Source organism: Mustela putorius, unplaced genomic scaffold (assembly GCF_011764305.1).
Source record: "Mustela putorius furo isolate JIRA1106 unplaced genomic scaffold, ASM1176430v1.1 tig00000174_pilon_pilon_pilon, whole genome shotgun sequence".
In the NCBI taxonomy this organism is placed as follows: Eukaryota; Metazoa; Chordata; class Mammalia; order Carnivora; family Mustelidae; genus Mustela; species Mustela putorius.
Window position 1 is genome coordinate 34,351,390 of NW_025421304.1, and position 7,697 is coordinate 34,359,086.

The following is a 7,697-nucleotide window of genomic DNA, read 5'->3' on the forward strand; positions in this document are numbered from 1 at the left end:
CATATAACACCCAGCGCTCATTACATCAAGTGCCCTTCTTAAAGCCCATCACCCCATTACCCCATCCCTCCATCCACCTCTCCCCCAGCAACCCTCAGTTTGTTCCCCAGAGGTAAGAGTCTCTTATGGTTTGCCTCCCTCTTTGTTTGTATTTTATTTTATTTGTTTGTATCTTATTTTTGTTTGTATTCTCTTTGCTTCTTCAGTCTAACGCTCTCCCAACTGAGCTATTTCGGCTGACTGCTCCTCTTTGCTTCTTATTTTTGCTTTCCTTCTCCTACGTTCATCTGTCTTGTTTCTTAAATTCCACATGTGAGTGAAATCATGTAGTATTTGTCTTTGTCTGACTGACCCATTTCTTAGCGTAATACACTCTAGTTCCATCCATGTCATTGCAAATGACAAGATTTCATTCTTTTTGATGACCGAGTAATTTATACACACACACACACACACACACATACATACATGAAATATATATATATTTTTCTATCTTATGTATCTGTTCATCCATCGATTTTTTCATATTCTAACCCATTTTTTAAAAATACCTCCAAAGTATGAATTGTCTAATACTACTTTACAAGGGCATCTGTATTTTTTTTTAAGATTTTATTTATCTATAAATAAATAAAATATAACAGATGCTCGGGGCAACGGGGTGGTGCCCCGAGCATCTGTATTTTTAAAGCACATCTATATTTTTAGTTACAATCATATAAATAAAAAGAATGAGGTGGGAAGAAGAATTGGGTGAAGGTATAGATAGAATCTGTTAACATGATGAGATGTTGACATTCTTTGTAGCTTATTAATATTTGAACTTCCTTGAATTTATTGATATATAATCCAGATAAAGAGTCGTGTGCCCATTTACACATTCCAACAAGCCACCTCTCATTCATTGCAATGCTCAGACCAAGAGAAAGTCATGGTGAACTCCCACACAGATAATATTTGAAATGCTTGGTGGTTTGTGGGCCATATGACTAAGTGCCCTTTGGAGTGTCATGGTCGTAGACCTTAGGGTGTGTGTGAGATGGCATGACATGAAGGAACTGGGAGAAAGATTCAGGCCTGATGCCAGGAGATGCAAGTGCTGGCCTTTTCCGTGTGTGGAGCACATCCTCCAGAGAGGATGGGGTGCTTAGGACCATTGGATTATGATGCTGACTGAAGTCATCTAAGAGCCATCATAAGCTGGAGGGTGGAGTGAGCTCAGCAAAGCCAACCCCCACCCCTCCTTCCCTGAGTCCTACTCCATTAAGAACAGAGGGATGTGGTGCGGGTAAGCATACAGCACTGGGCCAAGAGCAGAGAGAAGGAGCCTTTTTCCAGTCAGGGGAGTAAGATACAGGGAAAAGAAACAGAAAATAGGAAGTAAAACCAGCCCCAGGGCCTGGCTGCAGGAACTAGAGAGGCTGCTGAGACTAGGCGAGAAGCGGCTCTCACAACCTGCTTTCCGGTCCTTGTTGACGTCTCGGCAAGGAATCCCGTCATACTCCGTCAAATGTAATTCATTACTATCCAGATCACCACACAGGAACAGATGCTTGCAAAAGGGTCAGCACAGTGTGTCCAGATGTCCACTGACAAGCACACACTGCTCAGAGGTCATAGGTGGTCAGTCCTGGAGGCTCAGAAGCCCCAGAGCAGGTACAGAAAGAGTCAAGGGCTGCCAGATCTGTGAATACAGCTACCAGCGAGTGACTCGGGGGTGGACTGCCTGGAGTGAGGGGCATTCTGGGTGACTCGGTGCATGCGTGGGGTCCAAGATGCAGGGCTCCGTTCCATGAGATGACAAGAAACCTGGCAGAGGGCAACATACCCCTGTGAGCAAATCTGCTGGAAAGCCGACCTCACTGGTCTTAGAATACAGAAGCATAGACTTAGCTAATCTGAAGATATCATTTGTCCCCGGGGCCTGTTGATCATCTAGAGGGAGAAAGTGCATGGAAAAGAAAGTAAAGAACTTTGGTAGGGTAGGGGAAAAGGGCCCTGGTATTTCTAGGACCTGCTGGATGCCAGGGGACGCCCCAGCAAGCCACAGCAGCCAAGGACGTGTGTGGGGGAGGTGCGGATGGGAAAGTGTCACGGCGTTATCCTGAAGCTGCATTTCTCACCCATTTTCCGACGTCAGTATTTGTCGATATTGATATATTGATCCCAGCAGTGTACTAATATAATGTGGACAAAATACAGATAGGAGAGACGTATAACAAGTTTCTGTTTAATCACCCTGGCACAAGCAGTGGAAACAAGAATAGAGCCAGGCCTCAAACGACCTTGGGACCAGATCTAGACTATGCTCCTTCCTGGCTCTCTCTTTCCTCAGGACAGGACATTCATCCCCTCTGTCCCTCAGATTCTTTAATGTGATACGAGAATAATTTTTCTTCCAAAACAACTGGGATAGACTACTAAATAACTTAAAGCACCTGTAACACACAGAGCCATGCCTGGTACATGTTAGCCCCTCAGTGTATGTTACTATTAGGATTATTTTTGTGAATTTCTTCTTATTATTATGTATTAGTTCACTCTCGTTATGTATATAACATACCACTACAGCCTTAGCCACATTTTTAATATCTTAATGCAAATTTGATCTCTTGCATTTCTGTATGTCAGAACCAGACATATAATAAACATATAACCAGACTATAATCAACCTATCAGCAGAGCTGTTTTCCCTTCTGAAGGCTCTGTGGGAGTATCTGTGCCTCACTTGGTGACATTTCAGAGGCTGACAGCATTCCGTGACCCTTGGCCTCCTGTGTTCAAATTCAAAGCCAACCACGCAGAATCTCTTTGACTCATTCTATTTTCATAACTATTTGTGATTCAATGTGGGAAATGTTCACCGCTTTTAAGGACTCCTGCCATAAACTGACCCACTGGGTCATCCAGGGTCAATCTCCTCAACTCAGGCACTTCCCCAAATCTCACCTGCAAAGCTCCATTCACCATGTAGGCCATGTATATATTCACAGGCTCAGGGGATTGAGAATGAGATGGCAGGCATTTTTAGTCTTCTCAATACGAAACATTATGAGCAAATTTAGCATATTTACTAGAAATAAAATTGCAGTGATGGGGCACCTGAGTGGCTCGGTCGGTTAAGCATCCGACTCTTGATTTTGGCTCAGGTCATGATCTCAGGGTCCTGAGACTGATCCCTGTGTCGGGCTTCACACGTGGTGGCAGGGGGCGGGGGAAGTCTGCTGAAGTTTCTCTCTCCTGCTCCCCCCCCATTCTCTCTCTCATTGAAATAAATCACTTTTTTTTGAATTTTATTTTTTTCAGTGTTCTAAAATTCATTGTTTATGCACCACATCCAGTGCTCCATGCAATACGTGCCTTCCACTTTTTTTCAAAAAAGAAAGAAAACTGCAGTGATAAATAAGGCTTTATAAATGAGGTCTACTCCATTTAAGCTGGAAGGAAGGAAGGAAGGAATGAACGAACGAACGAACGAATGAACGAGCGAACTGGGGGTGCTCTCTGGAAGAGGATAGCCTGTGGACCCAACCAGTCCCTCCCCTCAGGGCTGGGCAGACACTTAGTGAATGGTCTGCCCCAGGTTCCCCCGACATAGTACACACCCAGGACTCATCATGAGATTCCACATAGGTCAGGGATTATGTCTGTTCACCCCACCCCAGCCCCAGGATGGCCACATAGTAGCCTCACCCTGGGTCAGGCCATGCCCACTGTGGGAAAGGAGTCTGGATTTAGTCTTAAAATTGCCTATGCAAGGGGAAACCTCCTCTCCTTTCTTCTGCGCCGTCTGCCCTGCCTAGGCAGCCTCTGCATTCTTTATTATGACACAGGAGGTCAACATCCCCACCCCACAATGGGGGTCCAAGAGACCGAGGAATGTCACAGTCTTGTTGGGAAAAAATCCCCACAATCCCGATAGTGACACTTGGCCTGGCCCTGTCCCTCAGGCTGCGGTCGCTTGTCAGACCCAGCTCTCCAGGCCTGTGTATCCTCTGTGGAGGGCCCACCACAAGTCCAGAGTCCTCTTCCTGGACACCGCAGACTAACTAGATTTCAATCAAAAAAGAGAGAAAGAGCCTTCAGCAATGTTCATGCCATGACTGCTGTGGTCTTCTATCAGAGCAGCCTGTATCTCACAGTCTTTTAGTCCCAGGGTCTTGTTGCCCCCGGTGGGGAAAGATGGTGTGCCTCCCAGCCAGAAGGAACAGACACAGGGATGTGGCTCTTTGATGAAGGAGAGACAAGAGTTATTAAAAAGGACTTGAGTGACTTGAGGAATTCTGTTAAGTTTAGAACCCCTCCCATCAGCACCCAGAGCAAGCAAGAGATAGTCCATGGAGAGCAGCTCAGAACTGACAGTTCTGAGAACTGATCATACTGAATGTTGTTTGGGAAGGTGGCATGGTTTAGAAAAGCTGTTGACGTCAAAGTCTGGTAGAATTGTGGGGACTAGTATGTGGGCAGTTTTGTGTGCTAGGTAGGCTTGCTTATTTGGAGAGACCAGTAGCTTTGAGCAACTGGAAAGTTCTCAATGATTGGATGTGTTGATTTGAGGAAGGCAGTACATTGAGAGTGACTGTGGGTTTGGAGATTTTGGCTTTGTGGATGATGTGGGATTAGAGGGATGAGGGATGAGGATGGGTATTTGGAGACTTTTGAGGAATTTAGTCCTTTGGAGCTTGAGAAATTTGGTGGATTGGTTTAGGGCTTGACACACTTGAAGTTATGCGACCGGTGGATTTGGGGAGTTAGGTGGACATGGGAATTTGAGCATCATGGAAAATTTAGGACTTGAGTTTGGAAAGTTTGGAAATACTGATGCTTTGAGGGAGCATAGAGGTTTGGAGAGTTTCATGTGTTAGAACAAGTGGGTATATTTGGGCAGTACGGTGTGTTTAGGAGGTTTGTTCGTTTGGAGAGGGTGAGTGGCATAAGAATATTGGTAGGTTTGGGGGCAGGTGATGGACATAGGACATGGTTGGGCTTGAGGGGGTTGACAGACATGAAACATTAGTGAATTTGGGGAGGTTGAGGCTTTGGTGTGTTTGGTTTTGAAGGCTAGTATTTTTGGAAGGTTGCTGATTTGTGGAAATTGGCAGCTGTAGGCATGTGGGTAGATTCATGGATGGTGGGATGTGTAGGATGATTAGGTGCTTTGGACATTTTCTTGGGTTTGAAGAGTGAGAGTTTTGGTGACACTGGTGAGTATAGTGAAGAAGGGGTTTGGGAGAGGTTATCACATTGGAGGAGGCATAGTATATGGAGAGGTTTTGGAATTGGAGACATTGAATGTGCATAGTATATGGAGAGGTTTTGGAATTGGAGACATTGAATGTTTATGGAGGTTGATGACTTAAGGTGTGTTTAAGGGTCTCGTTAAATTAGTAGATGTGAGTATTCTAGAAACTTGAAGAAATTTTTTGGCTTGTGGAGAATGGTAAGCTTGGAAATGGGGCTAGACCTCTGTCAGATGGAATAGAGAAGGCCATAAACTGTTGATTCCATTTACATTGATTAGCTCCATAGGGTAGGCCAATGTTATTCAACTTTGTCACCTGATGGATGCAGGGCAGCGGTGTCCCACTCAAAACCAGGTATCTAGGAAAGCAACCACTCTTTCCTTATGGAAGAGTGTGGTCAGTGTAGCTAAGATCATCATTCCTCTTCTCCCTAGTCCTATTCCCAACCCAATTTGGGGGAGATAATAAGATTAGGGGATCAAGTAGAGAAAAAAGGGCAAAAACTGGGGGAGGGAGCAAGGACTAAGGAAACAGAGCGGAGAACACAGTGATGGGGAACAAAAAGGAGCAGGGAGCAGTGGTACAAATCACAGAAGAGAGCATGGAACAAGGTGAGGTGGCAGAGAAAAGAGAGAAAAGGCAAGAAAGAGAAGATGGACCAGTATTAGGGAAATAAAGGCCACAGATGGTCCTGCACCGCGGGTACAACTGAGGGAGCCAGTCACAGTACAAATACACTACCTTGTTTCTACTCATAGCTGTGTTCTTCCCACTCCAGTTTCCACTGTATATATTCAAGTTCAACTTCCTAGCATTCAGGAGGTCTAGAAAGGAAAGAATCCATGGCATGAGGGTCATCACAATGTATGCAGATAGGCACAGGCAGATTCCTAGTGTGGTTTATGAATTCAAAGCCTCAGTTCCAGAAGTTCTACCATCCTGGGGCAAGTACAGAAGTAGGTATGGTCATGCAGATCCAGAAACTGTGTTCTAGTGACTTCATGAAAAAAATGTCCTTAGAAAGGTACACTTTCCTGGGCTTGCGGGTGAAGCCCAGGGTGGAAGTGTTTGTGTACAGGATGAGAGGGCAAGTATCTTGAAATTGGTCGACTCACCCCAAATGCAGAATTTCCCACTGGAGATGTCCAGGGATGTAAGCACAATTATTCTCCTTAGCAGTCACCTAAATAAACTCAAATGCCCTTCAGTTCCTGTGACCCTCTGTAATCAGAATTGAAAAGTAATTGTGTGAGCCCAGGGTCTTACTATGTCTTCAGGATTCACTGGACTCCAGAAATTTACTTACCTCTTGGTAGAACTGGTTTGTTTGTTTGTTTATTTGTTTGTTTGTTTGTTTGTTTTTAATACCTGGTGTTTTGGTGGGAATATGGATGTGAGAAGAGTTAAACCAACGTTACCTGGTGACATAGATTCATGAAAAAGCAAATTCCAGCTGACATGACGAGAAACTTGGAATTGGGCACATCATGCGGAGGGAAAGCAAGTTACAATTAGGGAACCCTTATCGGGAAGGGATGGAAGAGTTTAACCTTCGGAGTGATCAGAGATGGAGTCTATTTCTCCGAAGATTACGCAACTAATGGAAATGGAATTTTTCTTAACCCAACTAAGGTAAATGGAAATCCTGCGGGCAATGGAGCCAGGACTCTCGTCTGCCGATCCTCAAAGGCTTTGTTCTGCGGTTTAAAAACAAATCCGGCTCCTGCCACTTTCTAAACTAGGGCGGGCACCTTCTAGGGGGCGGGTCCCCGGCCGCGGCGGCGTCGCACCTTCCCTCTCCCAGCCAATGGTGGCGCGCAGAAGCCGGAGGGGCATTTTCCTCAACCAACCAGAGCTCCTAGGCCTCTCAAAGCCACGCCTGCATGTCCCTCCTTCGTGCCCGGACTCCTAAACCGCAAAGCTCCGCCCACAGAGTTTTGTTCGCAAGTGAGGTCTACCCGGCCTTTGGCGGATCTGGGCAGACCTTGGGCAGCCTGCACACTGCCTTCGTAAGCCCACTCCCCCACCCCCATGAGCATGTCCACGGCTGTCCGTTTCCCCCAGAGACTGTCGAGACCTTTACCTGTCACGCGGTACTTTCTGCATCTGAGAAGCCCGCCTTCTCGCTTCTTTAGCAACCGAGCCCCATAGGCTGGCCAGACTGCGCTCAGCGCTCCGATTGGAAACAGGGACTGTCCGTCAATTATCTCACCCCATCGCTTTTTCAGGTGGATTAGGGAGGATGAAGTAGCCTCCATTTGAGGGGAGCGCGCCTATTGGTCGGATATTGGTAACTATCCTGACCGGCTGTGAAAGTCCTCGAGCCTTCGATTGGGCCCAGGGATATGTCAGTCAAGATGGGCGGGTGCAATCGCAATGCCGCGCACAGTATTGGTGGAGATACGGCGCTGCCCGCCTCTGTGCGCGGAACCGCAGGAGAGCCAGCTTCTCCTG

The 7,697-nt window shown here is 46.3% G+C and overlaps 1 long non-coding RNA gene across 1 annotated transcript; it reads right to left on the minus strand.

The window, feature by feature from the left end:
• Positions 1-3,391: 3,391 nt before the first annotated feature.
• Positions 3,392-7,690, minus strand: LOC101691040. The gene is made up of 3 exons (XR_001179715.2): positions 7,327-7,690; positions 5,985-6,067; positions 3,392-4,227 (listed from the first exon to the last, which is right to left on the minus strand). It is a non-coding gene; the product is annotated as an uncharacterized LOC101691040 (long non-coding RNA).
• Between the last annotated feature and the right edge of the window lie 7 nt (positions 7,691-7,697).